Raw genomic sequence first — 14,266 nt, 5'->3', positions numbered from 1 at the left:
ATGATATGATACTATACACAGAAAACCCTAAAAGACTCCACAAGAAAATTACTGGAACTAACAGAAAGATTCAGCAAAGTAGCAGGATACAAGATAAACAAAGAAGAATCAGTTGGATTCCTTTACACCAATAAAGAGAATGATGGAAAGGAAATCAGGAAAGCAATACCATTTATAATAGCCCCTAAAAAAATGAAATACTTTAGGAATAAATCTAACCAGGGATGTAAAAGACCTATACAAAGAAAACTACAAAACACTACTCCAAGAAACCCAAAGGGATCTACATAAATGGAAGAACATGCCATGCTCATGGATAGGTACACTCAACACTGTGAAAATGACAATTCTACCCAAAGCAATTTACAAATACAATGCAGTCCTGATCCAAATACCAACAACATTCTTCAGTAGATGAAAAAGCTAATCATTAACTTTAAATGGAAAAGGAAGAAGCCCCAGATAAGTAAAGCTCTACTGAGGAAGAAAAATAAAGTAGGAGGACTCACACTACCTGACCTCAGAACCTACTATACAGCTATGGTAGTCAAAACAGCCTGGTACTGGTATGACAGATACATTGACCAGTGGAACAGAACTGAGAACCCAGATGTAAATCCATCCACCTACGGTCACCTGATCTTTGACAAGGGCCCAAAATCCATCAAATGGGGGAAAGACAGTCTTTTTAACAAATGGTGCTGGCAAAACTGGATGTCCATCTGCAAGAAAATGAAGCAGAACCCATACCTCACACCATATACAAAAACTAACTCAAAATGAATCAAAGACCTAAATTTAAAGCCAAAAAGTATAAAGTTCACAGAAGAAAAAATAGGATCAATGCTAGAGGCTCTAATGCACAGCATTAACAGGATACAAACCATAACCAGCAATATACAAACCCCAGATTATCAAAAGACTTCACCAAAAGAGTAAAAAGAGAACCTACACACTGGGGAACAATTTTTGGACGTTACAAGTCAGACAAAGGTCTAATCTCTAAACTCTACAAGAAAATTCAACACCTCTACAACAAGAAGACAAATAATCCAATTAAAAAATGGGCAAAGGAAATGAACAGACACTTCACCAAAGAAGACATTCAAGTGACCAACAGACACATGAGGAAATGCTTCTGATCACTAGCCATCAGAGAAATGCAGATTAGAACCACAATGAGATACCATCTCACCCCGGTATTACTGGCAAAAATCAAAAATACTAGAAATAACAAATGTTGGAGAGGCTGTGGGGAGATTGGAACTCCTATGCACTGCTGGTGGGAATGCAAAATGATAACAACCATTTTGGAAAATGATATATCGCTTCCTTAGAAAGCTAGAAATAGAAATATTATACAATTCAGCAATCCCACTCCTAGGAACATATCCTAGAGAAATAAGAGCCGTCACACTAATAGACAAATGCGCACTCATATTCACTGCAGCACCGTTCACAACAGCAAAAAGATGGAAACAACCTAGATGCCCATCAACAGATGAATGGATAAACAAACGATGGTACATACACACAACGGAGTATTATGCAACGTTAAAGAACAATGATGAATCTGTGAAGCATCTCATAACATAGATGAAACTGGAGGACATTATGCTGAGTGAAATAAGTCAATCACAAACGGACAAATATTGCATGAGACCTCTACTGTAAAAACTCATGTAAAAGTTTACACACAAAAAGAAACAATCTTTGTTGGTTATGAGGGATGGGAGGGGTGGAGGGGGAATACTAAATAGACAATAGATAAGAATTAACTTTGGTGGAGGGTAAGACAGTACACAATACTGGGGAAGCCAGCCAGCACAACTTGTACAAGGAAAGGTCATGGAAGCTCCATAGACACATCCAAACTCCCTGAGGGATTGAATTGCTGGGTGGAGGGCTGTGGGGACCATGGTCTTGGGGAACATCTAGCTCAATTTACAAAGACAGTGTTCTACATTCTACCTTGGTGAGTAGCGTCTGGGGTCTTAAAAGCCCATGAGCAGCCATCTAAGATACTCCATTGGTCTTACCCCTTCAAGAGCAAGGGAGAATGAAGAGAACAGGATACAAGGAAATGATTAGCCCAGAGGACTAATGGACCACAGCTACCAAGGCCTCCACCAGACAGAGTCCAGTATAGCTAGATGGTGCCTGGCTACCACCACAGACTGCTCTGACAGGGATCACAACAGAGGGTCCTGGACAGAGCTGGAGAAAGATGAACAAAATTCTAACTCACAAAAAAAGACCAGATTCACTGGCCTGACAGACTGGAGAAACCCTGAGAGTATGGCCCCCAGACACCCTTTTAGCGCATAGGTGAAGTCACTCCCGAGGTTCACCGTTCAGCAGGGGATTGGACAGCCCCATAAAACAGAATGGGACTAATGAGGCATAGCAGTACGTGGACAAGAACTAGAAGGCAGGAGGGGACAGGAAAGCTGGTGATAGGGAACCCAAGGTTGAGAAGGGACAGTGTTGACATGTCGTGGGGTTGTTAACCAATGTAATAAAACGATATGTGTACTGACTGTTTTAATGAGAGACTATTTGTTCTGTAAACCTTTACCTAAAGTACAATTTAAAAAAAAAAAAGATTAAAAAATAAATAAATAATCCCCATTTGATAGATATTTAGGTTGTTTCTAACTTTCTGCTATTATAATCAATACCATGAAGAATATTCTCATAGCTATATGTTAAGTCATGATTATTTCCTTAAAGAGTAAAACCTGTGAAAGCTGGAACCTGTACAAAGTAGAAACCTGTCAGGGAAGGAAAACTCAAATACTTTCCACCAAGATAAGCAACAGAAAAGTGTTAAGACTGCACCCTGTCAAAGGCGGAAAACTCACGAGACTTGGAAAAACAAGGTAGTCCCATGGAGTTCCGGCTCGGTTTCACTGTATACATTTTTAAAATAGAACTACTGAGTTAAAGCAAAGATTACATGTTAAGAAATAATAACTATAATAGTAACATCAAATATTTATATACCATTTAGCATGTGTTGGGCACTATATCGTGCCCTTAAATACTCTCTACAAGTTATAACGATTTTCACTCTCCAGCACACATGAACAATTTTTTTTGTAAATCCTTGTCCCTCCCCAAATTAACCTCAATGTAATTCCAATCAAAACTCCACAGATAAATGGAAAATGTTTTGTTACATATACAGTAAAACCAGCGAAAGCCGGAAACTGTATAAGGCGGAAACCTGTCAGAAGAAAAACTCAAATATTTTTCACTAAATAGAGAGCAATAGAAAAGTGATGACTGCACCCCGTCAGAGGCAGAAAACTTGCAAGACCCAGAGAAACAAGGCAGTCCTGTAGAGTTCTGGCTCTCACAAGTTTCACTATACCTACCACAATAAAAACAGACAAACAAACATAACACAACACAAATAAACCCTCCATGGATAAGTTTTCAGAGAATAGGCAAGATTTGAGGGGTGGCGAGGATCTTTACCTATCAGAAATTAAAATGTACTCCGGGGTTGCAGTACATACGAAAGAATCAATGAAACAGAAAAGCTCACAAAGGTGTAGGAATTTTACATAGCATAAAGATGGTAAAACAGTATAAGATAAAAATGATTTAAATATGTAAATATTTTTTAAAACTACAATAGAATTAGAAAAAAGTACAGAAAAACAGCTTTAATTTTTCAGAGGACCAGGCCTTCCTAAACATGAGTCAACCCCACAAAAACGAAGAAAAACCTGACAGACATGACCGCATAAATATTTTTAATAACAAGGAATGCAGAAAAACAAAGTTAAGGGAAAACAACAAAAATGGGGAAAATATCTATGACATGTGTAACACATGAAGCATTAATATACATAATTTTATAAATCTCTCTAATTGGTAAGAAAATACCAACAGCTCAATAGGTAAAAGAACAGACAATTCACAGAAGAAATGGCAAAAATATGGGGGGAAGAAAAAAAGGTTAACCTTACAAGAAGTTAAACAGTTGGGCAAAATCTGTTTAAATTTTATCAGATGGGCAAAAATGTAGAACCAATAATGTACTGTGTTTCAGTCAACTAGACATTCACACAATTATGATAAGAACGTAAATTAGAATAAGCTTTGTTATAAGTCAGTTTGGCCATACTATTAACATCAAAAACAGTCACATCATTTAACGTAGCAATTCCACTTCTAGGAATTTATCCTACAGAAAGACATCAACCAATACACACAGATTTACACTTAATGATGCTTGGGAAAGCACTGTTGGTAGAAGCTAAAAACCAGTAACCTAAATATCCATCTATAGGAGAATGCCTAATAAAATAAAATCCAAATCACAAATGATAGAGCAGCACTACCCAGTTTTCTTAAATGGCTACATGACACATAAAGATGTATATTGTGCAGAATACTGCATATCATTATATCCTTAATTATGTCAAAAATTAACGAATAAATAACGTGTATGCTTGTTTTTGTACAAAAAAATGTCTGGAAAGAAACTGAAGAAGGGGAGACTCTGGTGTCTCTTCATTGTTGGCCAAAGTATTTGCAAATGTCAAAATATCTGTTGCATTTTTCCCCCTTCTATTCATTTGTTTTTTATTTACATATTTCCAGCCACCAAGTGTTACTTTTATAATATATCTAAAAAATCAAAAGGAAAGTTCTTTAATAAATTTTACCAGTTTTTGACAGGTAAAAAATATATTTTATTCAAATTACATTTCTTTTATTACAGTGCTGAATATTATAGTGCTGCTTTTACTTATATTTACTGTCTCAAAGAACAGTTAAGTCACAGTTCATATTTTCCTTCAACATCAGATGATAAACTTTTTAAGATATGACAGCTGGTATAATACCCTCCAAATTCTAACATCTGGTTTTCAACAAAATTCTGAACACAAACTAAACTAATAAAAAACCTCAAGTCTCATGTGGTATTTGCATGATAGTTAACTTACATAAAGTCTCTTTTGTAACATGTCATATTAAGAGTGAGACACTTCTAAATCACCTACATGGGACCAAACGGTCAAAAATTGCTTTAAAACAAAGAAGAGAATGTAAGGGGGCAGGGAAACTAGATTAACGGTAATGGAACAATCAGAATGGAAATAATAAGAATAATAACACATTGTGAAGAATGTAACCAATGTCACTGAAAAATCCGTGTAGAAATTGCTGAATGGGAACCTCAACTGGCTGCGTAAACCTTCACCAAAAACATTTTTTTTTTTTTTTTAAAAAGAGTGATATCCTACTATATACGCTGACTCTAATAGTAAGCAGAAAGAAAGAATGGTAAACTACTACAGAGGTAAAAGTACTTCACATATTATCTCACTTTAAGCCTCACAATAACTCAAAAATATTATCTCCTTGTAACACATAAGATTCAAGAGACATTAATTTGCCCACGATCACTCAGCTACTAACAGGCTAAAGTAAAAAAACAACCTCCCAGACTGGTTGTTCTATCCTTCTTTTCACCAAGAAGCAACAGAAGTGAATTATTGTATTAGCTTCCTTGGAAAGAGCTCATAACCACATAGCAATATGACGGCTACCTTTCGGTTTACAGGCCCTAAATGGTGACAACGCTCTAAATGGCACTCTGCCACTTCCACCCCCCACCATCTGCATCCTCCCTACGCAGAATTCTAACTCTGATGTCTCTTCATAGTTGGCCATAGCATTCTCAATGTCAGAGAATCTTCTCCTTACTTACTTTCCCCTTATCTCCATTTCTAACTTACACCACTGCTTCTACTACTTGCATCTCTCTTACTGCCTGCTACTGAGTCACTCTTCTGTCTTCCTTTCCCTGATACTTCCCTCCTACCTATTTAGGTTTGACTCCAAACAATCAGTGAGCTAACTTTTTTTCCTTCTGGTGGTTAACCAATCAATCACCGCTAGTCAGATGTGACTGTACTTTTCGATCTTCTAGTCTTTTACTATTAATGATTACAGGCTGCTGTTAAGCATTCAGAAAAGGTTTTTTTCTTTCGGTTTTTAACTTCTGGATCAGCACAATTCCTATGTCTGATCACATAACGACATTTCACTAGAGGACTAAAAGTAAAACACCCATTTCTTCCAACATTCCATCTTCTATGCCTAGTTATAAACAATTATTCTGTTAATAATCTATTTCTAACTTCACAACCAACTTATACCACCAAGCTATAATAGTCAACTTTACTGTGTCTTACTGTGTGCAATATTCCAGGGTAAATGCTTCACATGTATTATCTCATTAAATAAAACAAACTAAGGAGTTTGCTATTACCACCTCATTTTGCAGATGTACACAATGATGGAAGCAAGGATTCAAACTCATGCTTTTAACCATTACACATATTGCCCATTACAATTACCTTGTAACATTTGCACAGAAAAATTCATTCCTTGTTTGGGTAGTCAGAAAACATTAATTAGGGAAAGACACCCCACTAGGGAAAGGTACCCCTTTCTATTCCCACCCACCTCTTCCCTTACTTTCTCATTGATTACTTTTCCCTTAACTCTAGACAATCCTTTTGCCATGGATCATCTACTGGTGAACATCTACACCTACACATTTATGTTCATTAAACTCTAAATGTCAACACATGGGGTTAACTACATTTCTTTGTGACTCAGAGATGGAAATCATTCTCAATTAATTTTTTTCCTTTAAAAGCTTTACTTGACATGAACCTAAAGCATCTTCTTATATCCTCTGCTGAGTTTGCAAAATTCATAATCATAAAAGGTTTATTTTGTTATTCTGGGCCAGAGTCCAATCTGTTTTATAAATATTTTTCTTCTCAATTCAACTCAAAAAACACTTATTTAACACTCACATAAGAAACACTTATTTAACACTCACATAAGAAACACGTGGAGAGCAAGAAAACCAGATGGCTAGGCAGTCTTTATGTAATTCACTCAGAAGACAAGCATTCTTAGTATATAAAAAATACAATTAAAAATCAATTTAAACAAATAGTAATATTCTAAAAGAAAAATGGGCAAAGGACATAAATAGGTGATTCATGGATAAAGAAATACAAACGGCCTCTAGTACAAGAAACTGTTCCATTTCCATAGTAATATAAAATGATTATTAGAATGATAGGATATTATTTTTTTGCCTCTCAAAATGCTGAAGATTAAATAAAATCACGATTAATGCTGGTTGTGATGGTTAAGACTGTGTGTCAACTTGGTTGGGCCATGATTCTCTGTGTTTTAATGTAATCACTCCCATGATTGAATATACTGTGAGTAGCCAATCAGATGAAAGGGAGTCTCCTCGGGGGTGTGGCCCGTATCTGTATATAAGCAGACATTCTGGTTTTTTGCTCTCTCTGGATCCTGTGGCTGCTTCCTGTCGTCTCATCTCCCATTCTTGGGACTTGAGCTGTCAGCTTATCTGCTGAACCTGGGATTCCTCGATCTACCCAGCCTGGGAGTGGGAGCCCTGCTCTCCGACCTTCAGATCTTGGGCTTGCCAGCTTCTGTGGCTGTGTGACTTGCGAGAGGCCTCTACCCTGATCCACGGACTTGGGACGTTCTAGCCTCTACAATCACGTGAGCTGTCTTCTTGATATAATCTCTCTCTATAGATATATTTGTACACTTTACTGGTTTTGCTTCTCTAGAGAACCCCGCCTAAGACACTGGTGAAAAGCACCATAAGCGCTGCAGTTTTGGCTCTAAGGATCCTTTCTAGCCTCATCTTGTATAACCTCTCCAATACTTAGCCTCTCAATTTACACAGTGCTTTCATCAGAACACAGTCAAATATACCTTTTCTTTTGTTGTTTGTGCTTTTGGTGTCATATCTAAGAAGACTTTGCCTAATCCAAGGTCCTGAAGATTTACTTCGAAGAGTTTTATAGTGTTAGCTCTTATATTTAAGTCTGTAATTTATTTTGAGTTTATTTTTATATATAGCGTGAGGAAGGGATCCAAGTTCATTCTTTTGCATATGGATATTCAGTGGTCCCAACACTAGCTGGTGAAAATACTGTTCTTTCCCCAATTGAATTCTCTTGGCATGTTTGTTGAAAATTGACTGATGGTAAATCTGAAGGGTTTATTTCTAAAATCTCAATTCTAATCCTTTGATCTATTGTCTATATTTATGCTGGTACCATGAGGCAGTGGTGTTTCAGTGGTAGAATTCTTGCCTTCCAGGTGGGAGACCTGGGTTTGACTCCCACCTCATGCATAGCCACCGTCCGTTAGTGGAGGTTTGCATGCTGCTATGATACTAAACAGGTTTCAGCAGAGCTTCCACACTAAACAAACTGGAAGAAAGGTGTGGTGAACTACTTTCGAAAATAAGCCCCTGAAAACCCTATGGATCATACCAATTGTTTTGGCAAACACAGGTACCGTGAATTTCCGCATGAATTTTAGGATCAGCTTGTCAATTTTTGCAAAAACGGCAGCTGAGATTTTGATAGGGACTGCAATGAATCTGTAGATCTATTTGTGTAGTACTGCCATCTCATTAAGTATTTTGATCTATAAAGATGAGATGTCTCTCCATTTAATTAGGTCTTCTTTAATTTTTTTCAGTCATATTTTGTGGCTTTCAAAGTAGAAGCTTTGTACTTCTTTTGTTAAATTTATTCCTAAGCATTTTATTATTTTTAAGGCTACAGTAAAAGAAATGTTTTCTTAATGTCATTTTTCATGGCTAGTGTATACAACTACAAGCGATTGTTTTATACTGCTCTTCTATACTGCCTCTGTGCTGAGCTCATTAATAGTTTTTTTAGTGGGTTTACATATATATCACACATATATACCATATATACGAACTAGAAATAATTTTGCTTCTTATTCCTTCTTTTCAACTGTCTTTTCTTCTTTTTCTTGCCTAACTGCTCTGTCTAGGATTTGAATAGAAGTGATGAAGTTAATCACAAGTGGTGAGGCAGTCACCCTAGTCTTTTTCCTGATCACAGGGGAAAAGCATTCAGTCTTTCACTATTAAGTATGATGCTAACCATGAGTTTTTCATAAATGTCCTTTATCAGGTTGAGGAAGTTAACTTATATTCCCAGTTTGTTGAGTATACTACACAAATTGGAGAATATAAATTGGAACAAATTTTCCATAAAATAACTTGGCAATATGTGTCACAAAATTTCTTTGGCCTTGTGGATTTCTATGCATCTATTTTAGGGAATAATAAGAGCTATAAAAAAAGATTTAGGTATAACTTTCAGAATGAGAAGGAAATCTGGGTCCAATGGCTATGGACCCACTGACTGTTAGAATTGATGGAGCATCTGCTAATTATCAAGACATTTACTTCTCACTACTTCATTTCTAAGCAAAACTGCAATTCAGTGCTGATTAGGAGGGCTTTTCCTAACAGATGAAGTTCCTTCTTTGGTTAAAGTTACACAAATAGCTGCAGGCCTCTGCTAGAACCTCTAAGCATAAAAATCCAATATAGAAAACAGTAGTGAAATATCTAAAAGAACCTAAATATGAAACCATGTAAAAATAACATAGAGTAAATACAAGGGACATATTTTCCCATTTTAAAACCATGTTATTAAAAAACATCTTAATTAAAAAGGACAATCCCTATTTGGAAATGAATGTGGGAATGTACGTGGGAAAAGGGAGACTAAGGGGCGGGGCCAAGATGGCGGAGTAGTCAGGCACTTCCGGTGGACCTTCTTGCAACAAAGACCCGAAAAAACAAATGAATCGATTATATATGGCAATCTGGGAGCCCTGAAGATAAAGGCAGAGATGAGGAACTGGACTGAATGGCAGGGGGAGGGACAGACGGTTTGGAAGCAGCGAGGAGTTGCCAGACTTGACCTGGTTAGAGCCTGAGCCCTTCAGGCCTGATCAGCTCAGGGGTGAGAGGTCAGGCAGGCAGGCAAGTGAAGGTGCTCGAGAGGTGCATTTTCCGAACCGGGAGAGACCCAGCACCAGAGAGTCTACCTGGCCACCCAGAACCAGTAAGCAGCAGCTCTGGATTGGTGAGAGATAAGTAACTATATACGGCCTACCACACAGATCAAAAACACCCCCCTTAGGGAAAAACCTCTCTCCCATTTACCTCCCCACTCCCTGCTCTGCACTGGGTCCCAGACTGGCTTCAGCGATTGCCGAGTCCTTTGGGCTGGAAGTAGGATCCCTCACACACCCGGAGCCATTCTCCCTGCCTTGGAGAGTAAACAAATTAACAGAAGAAAAAATAAACTGGCAGCTCCCCTAAGCCAGGAACCAGGATAGGCACAGCTCCTTTGCCTAGGCACAGGCATAAGGGATCCACAGACTTTGAGTGCCCTTCCCCCTGCAAAGAGCTGTGAGTGCCCATTTCAACAGCGTAGGCCCTCATTACCACAGTACAAGAAGATATATACTTGAAGCCTAATTTCAACTGTTTCAGCCGTAAAGTGGAAGGTTCTTGACATCTGACATTGCTCTCCCAATTAAGCAGGATCTTCACCTACCACATCAGGTGCCTGAGGACTGGTGGCTCCACCCATGCCACCTAGGCACCTTCGAGAGGGGCCCATGAACGAAAGGGGCCCGTGAACAAGAAGGTGCCCCCCAGTCCTTACATCCAACAGCATTAGGTACTCAAGGTCCGGCTGCAAAACCCACCCACGTACCTGCTCCAGGGAACAAGGACACGTCTTCCTCCTGGACACTCGGGGGCAGCCGTCTGCCCCTAGCCTTGCTCACAGTGTGTCCCTCTGGTGCAGCCAGATGCCTGTGCCAACACCAATCACCCATGCCTATCTAGCCACACTTGGCGGCTATCTACCTGGGCACCTGAGCTGAATCCATACAGAAGGAGTGGGTGGACTCCCGAGCTCACATACCTAGTAACAAATCTAACCACCTGGTGACAGGACATTAGAGCTTCAAATGTGCCAGTAGTCAAACTAGCTCATACGAGCAGCCTATTTGGGCATATCAAAACAAAACAAGAAGCTAGGACACAGGAAGAAAACATAAATAAATATACTAACTTATTGATGGCTCACTATCAAGTCACAATGAGGCAATCCATGATGGCTTCAGCAAGCTCCCAAAATAAAGAATCTATAAATTTTCCAGAGGAGGAAAATATCCTGCAACTACTGGAAGTAGAATACAAAAGATTAATACACAGAACTCTTCAAGAAATTAGGAAGGAAATGAAGCAAAACACAGAACACAAATTAGAGGAAATGAAAAAGATTAGAGAAGAGCATAATGACAAACTGATAGGCTGCAAGAATCCATAGAGAGGCAGCAATCAGAAATCCAGAAGATTAACAATAAAATTTCAGAATTAGACAACTCAATAGAAAGTCATAGGAGCAAAACTGAGGCAATGGAAGTCAGAATTGGTGAGATTAAAGATAAAGCACTTGACACCAACTTATTTCATGAAAAATCCGATAAAAGGATTAAAAAAAATGAAGAAACGGTAAGAATTATGTGGGACTCTGTCAAGAGGAATAACCTATGAGTGACTGGAGTACCAGAACGGGAGGTGTAACAAAAACTACAGAGAGAACTGTTGAAGATTTTTTGGCAGAAAACATCTCTGATATCATGGAGGATGACAAGATATCTATCCAAGATGTTCGACAAACCCCACATAAGAAGATCCCAAAAGAAAGTCATCAAGACATATTATAATCAAACTCGCCAAAACCAAAGATAAAGAGAGAATTTTAACAGCGGTTAGGGATAAACAAAGAGTCATTACAAAGGAGAGTCAATAAGAATAAGCTTGAACCACTCAGCGGAAACCATGCAGGCAAGAAGGCACTGGGATGATATATATAAAGCCATGAAGGAAAAAAAACTGCCAGCCAAGAATTATATATCCAGCAAAACTGTCTCTGAAATACGATGGTGAAATCAAGGCATTTCCAGATAAACAGAAGTTTAGGGAATTTGCAAAAACCAAACCAAAACTACAAGAAACACTAAAGGAAGTTGTCCAGTTAGAAAATCAGTAACATCACATAGCAGCCCAAGACTAGAACACAGGACAGAGCAACCAGATATCAACCCAGATAAGGAAGTCACAAAAGTAAATCAAAGCTACAACACTGAAAATAGGGAAACAGATGAAAATATGTAAAAGATGACAAAATTAAAACAAAAAAAGAGGGACTTAAAAAATGTAGACATAGATTTTTCATATGGAAAGGAAGTCAAGGCAATATAAAGAAATAAAAGACTGGTATAAACTCAGGGTAAATATTAAGGTAACCACAAAGGAAACTACCAATACTGCAAGTCAAAATGAAAAAACTAAATAAAATAAAGACTCAGCAAAGACAAAATCAACAACAATGAAAAAGCTGAAAAGAAAATCCATAAAGAAAAACGACTCAGCACAGAAAATTATGGGGAAAAAAGAAACTGTTAAGCACAAAAAGACATCAAAATGACAGCACTAAACTCATACCTATCAATAATTATGCTGAATGTAAATGGAATAAACACACCAATAAAGAGACAGAGAATGGCAGATTGGATAAAAAAACACAATCTGTCTATATGCTGCCTACAAGAGACACACCTTAGACTTAAAGACACAAACAAACTAAAACTCAAAGGATGGAAAAAAATGTATCAAGCAAACAACACTCAAAAAAGAGCAGGAGTGGCAATATTAATCTCTGACAAAATAGATTTTAAAGTAAAATCCACCACAAAGGATAAGGAAGGACACTACATAATGACTAAAGGGTCAATACACCAAGAGGACATAACTATGATAAATATTTATGCACCCAATGACACGGCTCCAAAATACATAAAACAAACTCTAACAGCATTGAAAACAGAGATAGACAGCTCCACAACAGCAATAGGAGACTTCAACACATCACATACGGTGAAGGACAGAACATCCAGAAAGAAGCTCAACAAAGACAAGGAAGAGCTAAATGCTGCAATCAACCAACTGGATCTCACAGACATATACCGAACACTCCACCCAATAGCAGCCAAGTATATTTTCTTTTCCAACGCACACGGAACGTTCACCAGAACAGACCACAAACTAGGCCATAAAGGAAGCCTTAACAGAATCCAAAGCATCGAAATATTACAAAGCATCTTTTCTGACCATAAAGCCATTAAAGTAGAAATCAACAACAGAAAAAGCAAGGAAAAAAAACCAAACACATGGAAACTGAACAACACCTTGCTCAAAAACTACTGGATTACAGAAGAAATTAAGGATGGAAGAAAGAAATTCATAGAAACAAACGAGAATGAAAACACATCCTACCAGAACCTTTGGGACACAGCAAAAGCAGTGCTCAGAGATCAGTTTATACAAACAAATGCACACTTCCAAAAATAAGAAAAGGCCATAACCAAAACATTAACTCTACAACTGGAACAAGTAGAAACAGAGCAGCAAAAGAGGCCCTCAGGCACCAGAAGAAAGGAAATAAAGAACAGAAAAACAATTGAAAGAGTTAACAAGACAAAAGCTGGTTCTTTGAAAAGATCAAAAAAAATTGATAAACCACTGGCCAAACTGACAAAAGAAACACAGGAGAGGAAGCAAATAACTCATATAAGAAAAGACATGGGTGATATCACAAAAGACCCAACAGAAATTAAAAGAATCATAATACTACAAAAAATTGTACTCTAACAAATTTGAAAACCTAGAGGAAATAGACAAATTTCTAGAAACTCATTACCTACCAAAACTGACCCAAACAGAGGTAGAACAACAAAATAAACCCATAAGAAGAGAAGAGATTGAAAAGGAATCGAAAAACTTCAAACAAAACAAAGCCCTGGCCAGGAGGGCGTCAGTGGAGAATTCTACCAAACTTTCAGAGAAGTGTTAACACCACTACTAGTAAAGGTATTTCAGAGCATAGAAAAGGATGGAACACTCCCAAACTCATTCTATGAAGCCAGCATAACCTTGATACCAAAACCAGGTAAAGACACCACAAAAAAAGAAAAGTACAGACTAATATCTCTCATGAACATTGACGCAAAAATCGTCAACAAAATTCTAGCCAACAGAATTCAGCAACATATCAAAAAAATAATTAACCACGATTAAGTGGGATTTATACCAGGTATGCAGGGATGGTTCAACATTAGAAAAACAATCGATGTAATCCATCACATAAATAAAACAAAAGACAAGAACCACATGATCTTATCAATCAATGCAGAAAAGGCATTTGACAAAGTCCAACACCCATTCATGATAAAAACTCTCAACAAAATAGAAGTGAAATTCCTC

The 14,266-nt window shown here is 37.7% G+C and overlaps 1 protein-coding gene across 2 annotated transcripts in view; it reads right to left on the bottom strand.

Annotated features, from left to right (window-relative positions):
* The window catches only part of CDK13 (cyclin dependent kinase 13), a 160,198-nt gene that overhangs the window by 71,714 nt on the left and 74,218 nt on the right, over positions 1-14,266 (bottom strand). The window lies entirely within an intron of this gene.

Source organism: Trichechus manatus, unplaced genomic scaffold, assembly GCF_000243295.1.
Source record: "Trichechus manatus latirostris isolate Lorelei unplaced genomic scaffold, TriManLat1.0 scaffold00114, whole genome shotgun sequence".
NCBI lineage: Eukaryota > Metazoa > Chordata > Mammalia > Sirenia > Trichechidae > Trichechus > Trichechus manatus.
The sequence above is the reverse complement of the archived record's forward strand: the minus strand, read 5'-3'. Positions and strand labels throughout refer to the sequence as shown.